Consider the following 12,595-nt stretch of genomic DNA (forward strand, 5'->3'; position numbering starts at 1 on the left):
GAAAATCAAATAAATGTCTGCAAAACCTTCAAATTTATGTATCAAGTTTTCTCCAGTTTTTTATTTTGAATTCTTCCTGCTTTTTATAAAAAATGGTTGGTATCACTGGTTGTGGCCGCTATACGCTACCATTAGTATCCGCTGTCCCTGCATCAGCTGGCCCAGCTGCTATCGATGCTGAGATCCGCTGCACCTAGTGCGCTATCCATTACTATGCCACAGCTGTGGCCGCTACCCGCTATTGCTGGTATCCACTGCACTGCTACTGCTGCTGCTAAGGGAGGACTGCTGTTGTCGCTATCTAGAACTATTATGGGCGGCTTCGGCTAAAACAAGCTCTTATATAGGTCAAATAGCATATTTTAAATTGCAAGGTATATGATTGTCAGTGTCAGTCATAAAACGGCTTTGAGAATTAAGTTCGATTAGCCTTTCAAAATTTTCAATCACGGGACGGTTCAAGACCTCACATTTGATAAGAATACGAGAAGACAGGCTCCAGAAGCGGGTTTTCAATGGTAGAACTCCAGCTAAGATCTCCAAACTCATCGTATGGGTCGATTGCATGCAACCCAAGGCGATACGCAAACAATGATATTGTATTCGCTCCAGTTTGATCAAATGTGTGTTTGCTGCGGAGCGGAAGCAGAAACACCCGTACTCAATAACAGACAGTATCGTTATTTGGTAAAGCCTTATAAGGTCTCCTGGGTGGGCTCCCCACCATTGTCCGGTTATTGTACGTAGAAAATTCACTCTTTGTTGACATTTTTTCATCAGATACCTCACGTGACAACCCCAGGTGCCTTTAGAGTCGAACCAGACACCAAGATATTTGTGTACCAAAACCTGAGAAATCGTTTTACCCATTAATTGTGTTTGAAGCTGAGCAGGTTCATGCTTCCTAGAAAAAACTACTATCTCAGTCTTCTCCGGAGAGAATTCGATACCTAGCTGTAAAGCCCAATAAGACAAATTGTCCAAGGTATCTTGCAATGGTCCTTGCAAATCGGCAGCTTTGGCTCCTGTAACAGAGATTACACTGTCGTCTGCAAGTTGTCTTATCGTGCATGAAATTGCCAGACATTCGTCGATGTCATTTACATAAAAATTGTAAAGAAGAGGACTTAAACATGAGCCCTGGGGAAGACCCATGTAGCTAATGCGAAAAGTTGCCAAATCGCCGTGCGTAAAATGCCTGTGCTTTTCGGACAACAAATTGTGCAAAAAATTGTTCAAAATTGGAGAAAATCTTTGTCGGTGAAGTTTACCCGAAAATATGTCAATAGAAACGGAATCAAAAGCCCCCTTAATGTCCAAGAACGCAGACGCCATTTGTTCTTTGCGAGCATACGCCAGCTGAATATCTGTTGAAAGCAACGCAAGACAATCATTCGTCCCTTTGGCACGGCGGAAGCCAAATTGAGTATCTGATAGTAGACCATTTGATTCGACCCAATGGTCTAAACGACGGAGTATCATTTTTCCATCAATTTCCGGATACAGGATAGCATTGCAATCGGCCTATAAGAGTTGTGATCAGAAGCTGGTTTCCCTGGTTTTTGGATGGCGATCACCTTCACTTGCCTCCAATCCTGCGGTACAATGTTTTGCTCCAGGAACTTATTGAACAAGTTCAACAAGCGCCTCTTGGCATTGCCGGGTAGATTCTAAAACAAGTTGAATTTGATTCTATCTAACCCAGGCGCGTTATTGTTACAGGACAGGAGGGCAACTGAAAATTCTGCCATCGTAAAAGGTGATTCTATCGCGTCGTGGCCCGGAGACGCATCGCGAACAGTGTTTTGCTCAGGAACAGAGTCCGGACATACTTTCCTGGCAAAATCAAATATCCACCGACTTGAAGACTCCTCGCTTTCGTTGACCGTTACGCGATTCCGCATTCTTCGGGCTGTGTTCCAAAGAGTGCTCATCGATGTCTCCCTCGACGTCTCGTTCACGAACCGATGCAAATATCCGCGTTTCTTTGCTTTAGCCAAACTTTTAAGCTTGGTATCAAGCTCCGAATACCGTAAATAGTCACCAGGTATACCTCCCTTCTGGAAGGCCAAAAACGCGTCGGATCTTTGCGTGTAGACATCGGAGCACTCTTGGTCCCACCACGGAGTGGGAGGCCGTTCTTTGATCGTTACGCCGGGATATTTCTTCGTTTGGGCTTGCAACGCGGCGTCGAGAATAAAGCCCGCGAGGAGGTTGTATTCTTCAAGTGGTGGATGATGTTGAACCGACTCGACCGCTTTTGAAATCATTTCCTCGTATAACTTCCAATCGTCATTCCGTGTGAGGTCATACGGAATGTCAACTGGTCGCATGCGAGTTGACCCGTTTGTAATTGAAATAAGAATAGGCAGATGGTCGCTACCGTGAGGATCGAGGATTACCTTCCATGTGCAATCCAACCGTAGCGACGTCGAACATAAGGACAGATCCAAAGCGCTTGGGCGCGCTGGAGGTTTCGGGATACGTGTCATTTCACCGTTGTTTAAAATAGTCATGTCGAAGTCATCGCAAAGGTTATAGATTAAAGAGGAGCGGTTATCATTGTAAGGGGAACCCCAAGCCACACAATGAGAGTTGAAGTCTCCCAAAATCAAACGTGGCGAGGGAAGATGTTCTATTAAATCAAAGAGCAGCCGTTGCCCAACCTGTGCTCTGGGAGGAACATATATTGAGGCAATACAAAGCTCTTTACCTTGTATTGTCATTTGACATGCGACAACTTCGATGCCTGGAATCGAGGGGAGGTTAATACGATAGAAAGAATAGCACTTTTTAATCCCTAAAAGTACTCCTCCATATGGGGTGTCTCGATCAAGGCGAATAATATTAAAATCATGGAAGTTGAGATCAATATTTGAAGTAAGCCAAGTTTCACAAAGGGAAAATGCATCGCATTTGTTTTTATTTATCAAAACTTTAAATTTTTGGTAAAATACTTCTACAATTCCACTGTAAGACAGAGATAGAATCCTTCATATACGCAGTTGAATTAGGCATCGAAGGATACAATCGCTGCAAGGAGGGGCCATTGGGCAGTCAACTGCTTCAAAAATGATCTAACTGTTGGGAGGAATGCTGTAAGAAAAATTTTAATTGGATCGGGTACATTGAAAGTTTCAAAAATCCAGTCCACAATGTCAGAAAATTTCACTAATCCAGAGTTTGTTTTATCAACTGGATGTGCAAAAGGACCAACTGGGGTTTTAGATGTTCCTGGCAGTGCTGGGAACTCCTTCTGGGACTTTAAATTTGCAAGCCCAGGAGGAGTTTGCTTCGGTTTTTCCGCAGCACTGTTTGGTTTGTTCGTACTTTTCATTACACTTTGGGAAATCTTAGGACCTTTACGGGGGAGTTTAGGAGAAGAAGCATTTTTCCTCTTCCTAGACTCCCCAGGATTGGCATAAGATGTTCCCGCTGGTGAATCGTCAGAATCGGTTTCATCAGAGGACAACAGATCAAAGGGGTTCGATGTTATGGTAGAAGTGGTCACGGTCTTCTTCAGTATCTCAGCGTAAGAACGCTTTGAACGCTCCTTAAGTGACCGCTTGATTTTATCTCTGCGCTGCATGTACACCGGGCATGTGGAGAGCTCATGCTGATTTTCCCCACAGTGAATACATTTTTCAGCATTAACACTGCAAGAATCTTTCGCATGAGTCTCCCCACACTTGCTACATCGTGCCTTATTGCAGCAGTAGGCGGCTGTGTGGCCTAACTGCTTGTAATTGGTGCAATTCATAACACGGGGTACATACAATCGCACAGGCAGACGAACCCGGTCGATCGAGACGTGGCTAGGGAGTGCAGATCCGGCAAACGTAACGCGAAACGAGTCTGACGGAGTGTAAACTTTTTTACCGCCGACGAGAGACATGGACCGCAATTGCTTACAATCCAAAATCTTCGCCTGTGTTTCGGTATTTTTGAAGCAACCGGTTGCGCTTTTTAGGATACACTCGACAGACAGACTCGAATCGGTTATGACACCGTTGATCTCCACGTCTCGTGCGGGTATGTAAACGCGATACTCGCGTGTGAAGAGCTCAGAGCAAGCGATAGCATTGGCCTGTGCCAGATCACTGACCACGACACGGAGCTTGTTAGGTCGGACCTTGGAAATTTCGGTCACGGTCTTGTACCCCTTCGTCAGGTCTTTAGAAATTTGCAGTATGTTTAATCGCTTTGAATTCACTCCTGCCTTTGGACGAAAATAAACAGTACAGCTGCCCTGTTGAGATCCGTCCGGGTGAAGCCTGTGGCGAGGGGGGACTCGAGAATGAACAGGGGAGGGGGTAACAGAAGGGTCAGGGTCAGGGGGGTTCGGGGATGGTGGCACGGGAGGCGAGGGATCTATATCCATCGCGCTAAATGTAGCGCACTAGCGCCGACAAGAACACGTACCTATTTACTTCTTCCTTCCAGCAGTGGTTGTCCGATCGTTCGAAGCTGCACCCAAAGCAGCCAGCAGCACCAGTACAGCAGCACCAATGCAGCCACCAGCAGTGAGCCGGGTGTGAGATCATTCAGCACAGCGACACGACTCGACTGTCAACTGATGGCCTTGAATTATTCACTGTGCACAGATCAATACTGCAGCTGGTATTTTGCACCAATACAGCCAAAGTTGCGAGCCGGGTACAGAACGTAGCGACACAACTCACAATCTAGTTGGCCTTTAGCGCGAATAATACACTCTTTTGTTTGGCTATTCGTACACACGGACCGGATTGTAATAGAACGACCACTTTGCACGTCCGTTTCTGTCGAGTGTTCGACGAGGAATGTGGGACGTTGTTCTTAGTATTCCTGGTTTCTGCTTCCCGTTGCTATTCTTAGTGTTTTTGTTCTAGGTACAAAGTGACCGACGTGAACAACATTATTGGAAATTAACCCTATACTGCCGAATAACAAAAGTTTTCGATTTGAAAACAATATATTTTAATGCAATCTATCATTTCTCATAAATTGTCACATACGCCATGAAAACCCAAGTTTTGTAAATGATCAGAAAAATATTTTTGATAGAGTGTTTGAAAATGTGGGTGAGACCAACCTCAGCGTGAAGTGTAATCGTACCCATATTTGGGTACTACCGCGCAAGCGGAGTGTTGCCAAATATCACCATTGATCGTTTACTCAAAGTAATAAAGACTGCAATTCTTCTCTAACAGAGGCGAACCGGGGTAGTAATACGCAGTTGGTGGTTGAAGCTCGATTATTTGTTTTGGTTTTCGAAAGAAGTGGCGGCGGTCATCGTGATTGTGGGATATTTACTTAGCGGCAAATCCATAGGTGTATGTTAGTGTACGTACGCGTTTTGCTAGCTCCGCTAAAAGTGTCGGCTTTCGTTCAAAAGTGTTCAGGTTTTAATCAATTGTTACGGATCACGAAAACACCGTAGCTCTCACAAATTGAATAAAAATTGAAGAACTGAAGACCACATCACACCGCAAGGTGGATCAATTTGTGTTTTTGTGACTGTTACAGATTGGACTTAAGCAAGGCATGGGTCCACAAAAATTGAGTAGAAGATTTACTAAAAATTGGTCATTCTTCACAATAATCGATCAGAAGGAGAGAAACAGAGTGCAAAGATCACTTCGTGTTTACATGGAAAGCTTCACATGCAAGCGTACGATTAGTAGGGTATCGAACGTCTTCGTCGGTGGTTTTCTTCGGCCCCCTTTTGCATAAGATTGCTGCAGCAAAACTGCCGAAGAAAACCACTGACGAAGACGTTCGATACCCTACGCAAAACGAATTTTTTTTTTCAAATGCCTTACATGGAGTGAGGGTCATCATGTGTAGATTATGGTAGGGTGATGGGGGTATTTTGGCCAGCTTTAGGAAGTGGTTGCACAATTTATTGAAAACAAACGGAATTTTTCAACATAAATACTTACTCTATTGTACCATTCTTAAGAGCTAAGTGTCTATTTTAACATACAATAATTTCAAAATTTCTACGAAAAACTGAAAACATATTTTGGTTCACAAAATTTTTATTTTGGCCCACCTCCATTTTAGAACCGTGTATGGAAATATGTCGGACTAATTTTATAAGATCATCATCGGTATTTTTAGAACAGAAAAAGTGGATTTGAGGAGGACATTCTCCGGCTGTAAGTATTTGGAAATTTTAGGAATCTAAAAGTTAAAAGATTGGGCTTATAGCGGTTTGACAGGCATTCCTAGCCAATTTCATATCGTTGAATGTGATAAATTAAGAAGTAATTACCTGTAAATTGTCACAAGCTGCTTCTTTGTTCAGCGCGCAACGGCCGAATGGTAAACAAAGAACTGTCAAAACTTGGCATGGCCAAAATATGTTCGCTTTAGAGAGAAACAAACATATTTCGGCCATGCCTTAAACTACTATTGAAACTTTTTCTAACTTGTTAGAGTATAAAAACTGTTTCTATGGTATTTTATTGATGTTACTTCAACAACGAATTGTTTCAAAAGCATTTCGATCAGAAGAGCATAACTAAAAAATTATAAAATTCTATCAACGTGAGATACAAATAACATATTTTGATACAATTTTGTATTTTTCCATATAATTTTGATAACAAAATTGAATCTGAATGAGTTATAATAACAAAACGTGGAATGAAATAGTTCTGAAACAAGTCAAACAAATTTTTCGTTTTTATCAAAACCTGTTGTTGCTAACAATGCACAGTGGTCCAGGAATGCAATCTAGCGGAACAAAATTAATAAATCCCGATCGTGTTGGTTTTTTGAGATAGTGTTTTCGGCAATGTTCATGAGAATCATCAAGGAATATTTTTGTATCAAAATATTTGTACTAAACGTGTACTAAACTAGTACTAAATTTTTTTTCTTCTTTTTCTCAATTTAGAAGAATGGTTTCTTTTACAAAGTTGTTTATTAGTCAGTAATATGAAACTTTTCCAAAGTCACAACTATTAAAGAAGCCATAGTGTATGAGATATTAATTGTTTTGCACAAAATGGACAAAAAACATTTATTTGTATGTTTTTTTTTTAATTTTTTTATTGTACCAACGAACTCTATGAGTTTCTAATTATAAATCTCCTAAACTTCGAACTTTGCCGAAGAAATAGGATGGCTATGACCTGTAGTTTTTGAGATATTAAAAAAACCAAAATTTCAATGATTTTTTATAATTGTCATATCTCTATTAGCGCACAAAAGCGCAACCTGAATCTCTCAGGGCTGAAAGAATATTCAACTAGGTGTTTTTTTTTTAAATAGTTGATTTGACACGGCACGATACAATTTATGTTTAACTGAGCCAAGTACATTTTTTTTAAATTCTAAATTAGCAGGGAAAAGAGGGAGGCCTTTTTTTATTCTCGCGGCCGACTACGAGCTAGTGTGGATTTAAGGTGAGAGGAGGGGTGTTACAATTTAGTTTTTAACTATTTTATATTACAGAATGTATTCATTTGTACGTGGCTAACCAGTGATGTTCTATTTGAGCAGTTTTGGTCTGAGGTGTCTGCGTAAACATAGAGATGCCGAGTCTTCGTTTTAGTGTCTCCAGCCGGGTGTATCTTTCTCTTTCAGTTTGTGACATAAATTGTATTCTAGCAAATAGATAAAAGAAATCAAATTTTAATGCCAGCATTTTTTATAAACCCGTATAGCTGTGTCATGTACTGGAGATCACCGCTTCCCAGAATGTCTCTAACGGGTACGTTCGGTTGTTTTCCTCGGGCCCGAAGGGAATCTATAAGCTCAGACCTAACACCACAGTATTCGGTACACGACCAAACAACATGCTCGATGTCATGGTAACCATCGCCACAAACGCAGTGATTACTGTCTACAAGCCCTATACGAAAGAGATGCGTGTTTAACGTGTAGTGATTGGACATTAGTCTGGACATCACGCGAATGAAGTCCCGACCTACATCCAACCCCTTGAACCATGCTTTCGTCGATACCTTAGGAAAAATGGAATGTAGCCACCGTCCCAGTTCATCTGAGTTCCATGATGATTGCCAACTGTTGAGTGTTCTCTGACGCAAAATGCTATAAAATTCATCATAAGCAATTGGTCTTACATAAATATCGCCATCAATAGCACCCACCTTAGCTAAAGCGTCAGCCTTTTCATTGCCCGGAATGGAACAATGAGAAGGGACCCACGCTAAGGTAACCCGGTAATTTTTATCTGTTAAAGCACTTAAAAACCGCCGTATTTTCCCCAGGAAATACGGGGTGTGCTTCACAGTCTTCATCGATCGCAGAGCCTCAATGGCACTGAGACTGTCTGTGAAGATGAAGTAGTGGTCTATGGGCAGGGTTTCGATGATCCCAAGAGAGTACTGAATGGCAGCAAGTTCTGCGACGTACACGGAAGCAGGAGCATCGAGTTTGTAGGAGGCGGTAAAATTTTCGTGAAAAACACCGAAGCCAGTGGACTCATCTAGATTAGATCCATCAGTGTAAAACCTTTTATCATAACTAACATGTTTAAACTTATTGGAAAAATTTTTAGGGATCTCTTGGGGTCGCAATTGATCCGGAATACCAGAAATGTCTTGTTTCATGGTGGTGTCGAAGAATGTAGCATTATTAGAAGTATCTAAAAGTGCGGCATTGGAGGAATCGTATGAAGAAGGATTAATATCTTGAGCCATATAGTCAAAATATAAAGTCATAAATCAGGACTGAGATTGAAGGTCGACCAACCTCTCGAAATTTTCAATTACTAATGAGTTCATAACTGTGCATCGAATTAGCAACCGGTAAGAGAGATTCCAAAAACGATGTTTCAATGGAAGAATACCCGCTAGTACTTCAAGACTCATCGTATGGGTCGACTGCATGCAAGCTAAGGCAATACGCAAACAACGATATTGTATTCGTTCTAGTTTGATCAAATGTGTGATTGCTGCGGAGCGGAAGCAGAAACACCCGTTCTCTATTACAGACAATATCGTTGTTTGGTAAAGCCTTAGAAGGTCTCCTGGGTGGGCTCCCCACCAGGCTCCGGTAATCGTACGAAGAAATTAATCCTCTGTTGGCATTTTCGTGTCAGATACCTAATATGGCAAGTCCAGGTGCATTTAGAGTCGAACCAGACCCCGAGATATTTAGCGACTAAAACCTGAGTGATTGTTTTACCCGTTAGTAGGAGCTGCAGCTGAGCTGGGTTATGCTTCTTAGAAAAAACGACCAGCTCAGTTTTCTCCGGAGAGAATTCGATACCCAGCTTAAGAGCCCATTCAGACAAATTGTCTAAGGTATCTTGCAATGGTCCTTGCAGATCGCTAGCTTCGCTACCAGTAATGGATACAACGCTATCGTCTGCAAGTTGCCGTAGCGTACATGAAGTTGGAAGACATTTATCGATGTCATTGACGTAAAAATTATATAAGAGAGGGCTTAAACATGAGCCCTGGGGAAGACCCATGTAACTAATTCGGGAAGTTGTCGAATCACCATGTGAGAAATACATATGCTTTTCTGACAACAAATTGAGCAAAAAATTATTCAAATTTGGTGAAAGTCCCTGCGAATGAAGTTTCTCGGCTAAAACTTCAACAGAGACAGAGTCAAAAGCCCCCTTAATGTCCAAGAATGCAGAAGCCATTTGCTCTTTTCGAGCAAAGGCGAGTTGAATTTCGGTAGAAAGCAACGCTAGGCAATCGTTCGTTCCTTTGCCCCGGCGAAAGCCAAATTGAGTATCTGAAAGTAAACCATTTGTTTCGACCCATTTGTCTAACCGTCATTTTCTCCATTAATTTCCGGAGGCAAGAGAGCATAGCAATCGTTCCATAAGAATTGTGATCAGAGGCGGGTTTTCCGGGTTTTTGAATAGCAATGACTTTTACCTCCCTCCAGTCGTGCGGAACAATGTTTAGCTCAAGGAACTTGTTGAACAAGTTCCACAAGCGTCTTTTTGCAGAGTCGGGTACATTCTTCAACAAGTTGAATTTAATTCTATCCAACCCTGGAGCTTTATTGTAGCACGAGAGGAGAGCCATTGAAAATTCCAACATCGAAAATGGAGGCTCTTCCGTAGCTACTAAAAACGCGTCGCGAAAGGTCTTCTGTTCGGGGACAGAGTCCGGACAGACCTTTTTGGCGAAATCGAGTATCCAGCGATCTGAATACTCCTCGGACTCATTCGAAACGTTACGATTCCGCATGCGCCTGGCGGTATCCCAAAGAGTGCTCATCGCTGTTTTCCTCGACAACGCGTTCACAAACCGCCGCCAGTATCCGCGTTTTTTTGCTTTTATCAAGCTCTTCATTTGTCTATCCAGTACATCGTACTTTCGGAGCAAATCGATAGTGCCTTGTTCTCGGAAGGCCAAATACACCGAGGACCTCCGCGCGTACAGGTCTGAGCACTCTTTGTCCCACCACTTGGAGGGAGGGCGCCGTCTAATCGTGACCCCGGGTATCGGTTTCGTCTGAGCTTGAGTCGCGGCGTCGATGATCAAGCCAGAAAGGAACGCGTATTTTTCCTCCGGAGGAAGTTCCACGTGGGACTGTGAGGTCATACGCAATATTGATTGGATCCGTTGGAGTTGACCCATTAGCAATTGAAATAACGATTGGTAGGTGATCACTACCGTGGGGATCATTGATTACTTTCCAATGGCAATCTAACGCTAGTGATGTCGAGCAAAGGGATAGGTCAAGCACGCTTTCACGTGCTGGAGGATTAGGTACACGTGTCGCTTCCCCAGTATTCAAAAGTGTCATGTTGAAGTCGTCGATTAAGTTACAGATTAAAGAAGATCGGTTGTCGTCGTACAGCGACCCCCATAGCGAACAGTGAGAATTAAAATCTCCCAATATCAAAAAAGGCGCGGGAAGCAACTCTGCTATATCAGTGAGATGCCTCTGTTCAATCCGCGCGGATGGAGGGATATATAACGAAACAAGGCATAGGTCTTTTCCATTCATATTCGTTTGAATGGCAACGACTTCAATATTCGAGATCGAGGGGAGGTCGATTCGGAAGAAGGAATAGCACTTTTTAATCCCTAAAAGTACCCCTCCACCGTGTGAGTCTCGATCTCGACGAATAATTTAAAATCGTGGAAATTGAGTTGATCGTTTGAATTGAGAAAGGTTTCACAGAGCGCAAATGCGTCACAATTGTATGTATTTATTAAATGAGAAAATAGATCGAATTTGAGGATGATACTTCTGCAATTCCACTGTAATACAGTGATAAAATTCCTAACCTCGTTCGCCGTATTAGTCATCGAAAGATATGATAGCTGAAATGAGGGGCCAAGTTGCTGCTAGTTGCCTCAAAATGGTTTTCACTGTAGGAAGAAGGGCAAGAAGAATATTTTGTAGGGGATCTGGTATGTTGAATGTTTTTAATATCCAGTCCACAATATCAGAAAATTTTATGAACCCTGTTTCTTTTTTATCTTCTGATCGAGAAATGGGTGCACGAGGGGTTTTTGGTGCCCCAGGAAGCGGTGGGTACTCCTGGTTTGATTTAAAATTAAAACCGGGAGGTACTTGCTTCGGTTTTTCTTCACCGCTTCCTTTTTGTGTTGGCTTATTGGTAATTCCACTAGGGGTTATCTTGCGACCTTTGCGAGAAAGATTAGGAGAGTTGATCATTCTCCTCTTCCTAGATCCTTCTGGCATGGCATAAGAACACCCTTCGACGGGATCGTCAGATGTACCCTCATCGGTTGGCAAAAAGGAAAAGATGTTTCCTGTCGAGGATGGCTCAGCACTCTTCAGCATTTCTGCGAAAGAGCGCTTTGTTCGTTCCTTGAGGGAACGCTTAATTTTTTCCTCGCGCTGTTTGTACGCGGGACACGCCGAAAGGTCATGCCGAGTTGTCTCGCAGTAAAGACACTTTTCAGTATTCTCACTGCAAGCGGTCTCAGCATGATTGCCTCCGCACTTGCTGCAGCGTGCCTTGTTGCAGCAGTAGGTGGCTGTATGACCTAACTGCTTGCAGTTTTGGCAATGCATGACCCGCGGTACGAACAGGCGTACAGGCAGACGAACCCTGTCCAAAGAGATGTAGTTCGGCAGTGCGGATCCGGCGAATGTTACACGGAAGGAATCCGAAGGGAAGAACTTCTTCTTCCCTTCTTCGATGGATACTGAATGCAATTGCTTGACATCCAGTATCTTTACATCTTGAATCAGGGGGTTCTTGAAGCAGCCAACCCCGTGACGCAAAATGTCATCGACCGTGAGGCTTCCTTCGGTAACCACACCGTCGATCTCCACGTCCTTGGCAGAGATGTACACGCGGTACTCTCTCGTGAAGAGCTCGTAGCTAGCAATTGCGTTTGCTTGCTTCAAGCTACTCACATTAACTCGCAGTTTGTTCGGTCTAACCTTTGTAATTTCGGTTACGTCCGAAAACTGTTTTGCCAGGTCCTTGCCGATTTGAATAATATTTAGAGGCTTCTTTATGGGCCTGAAGTAAACTACGAACGGACCTTTCGATCTGGGTAAGCTTTCACCCGTGTTGCCGGTACCCTTGTCACGGGGCTAGGTAGCGGGGAAGGTAGAGGGGAATTGATGGGGGAGATCTCAATCTCTTCCCCATTTGTTTCCACATCCAGGAATAGTTGCA

Source organism: Wyeomyia smithii, chromosome 1 (assembly GCF_029784165.1).
Source record: "Wyeomyia smithii strain HCP4-BCI-WySm-NY-G18 chromosome 1, ASM2978416v1, whole genome shotgun sequence".
Taxonomy (NCBI): domain Eukaryota; kingdom Metazoa; phylum Arthropoda; class Insecta; order Diptera; family Culicidae; genus Wyeomyia; species Wyeomyia smithii.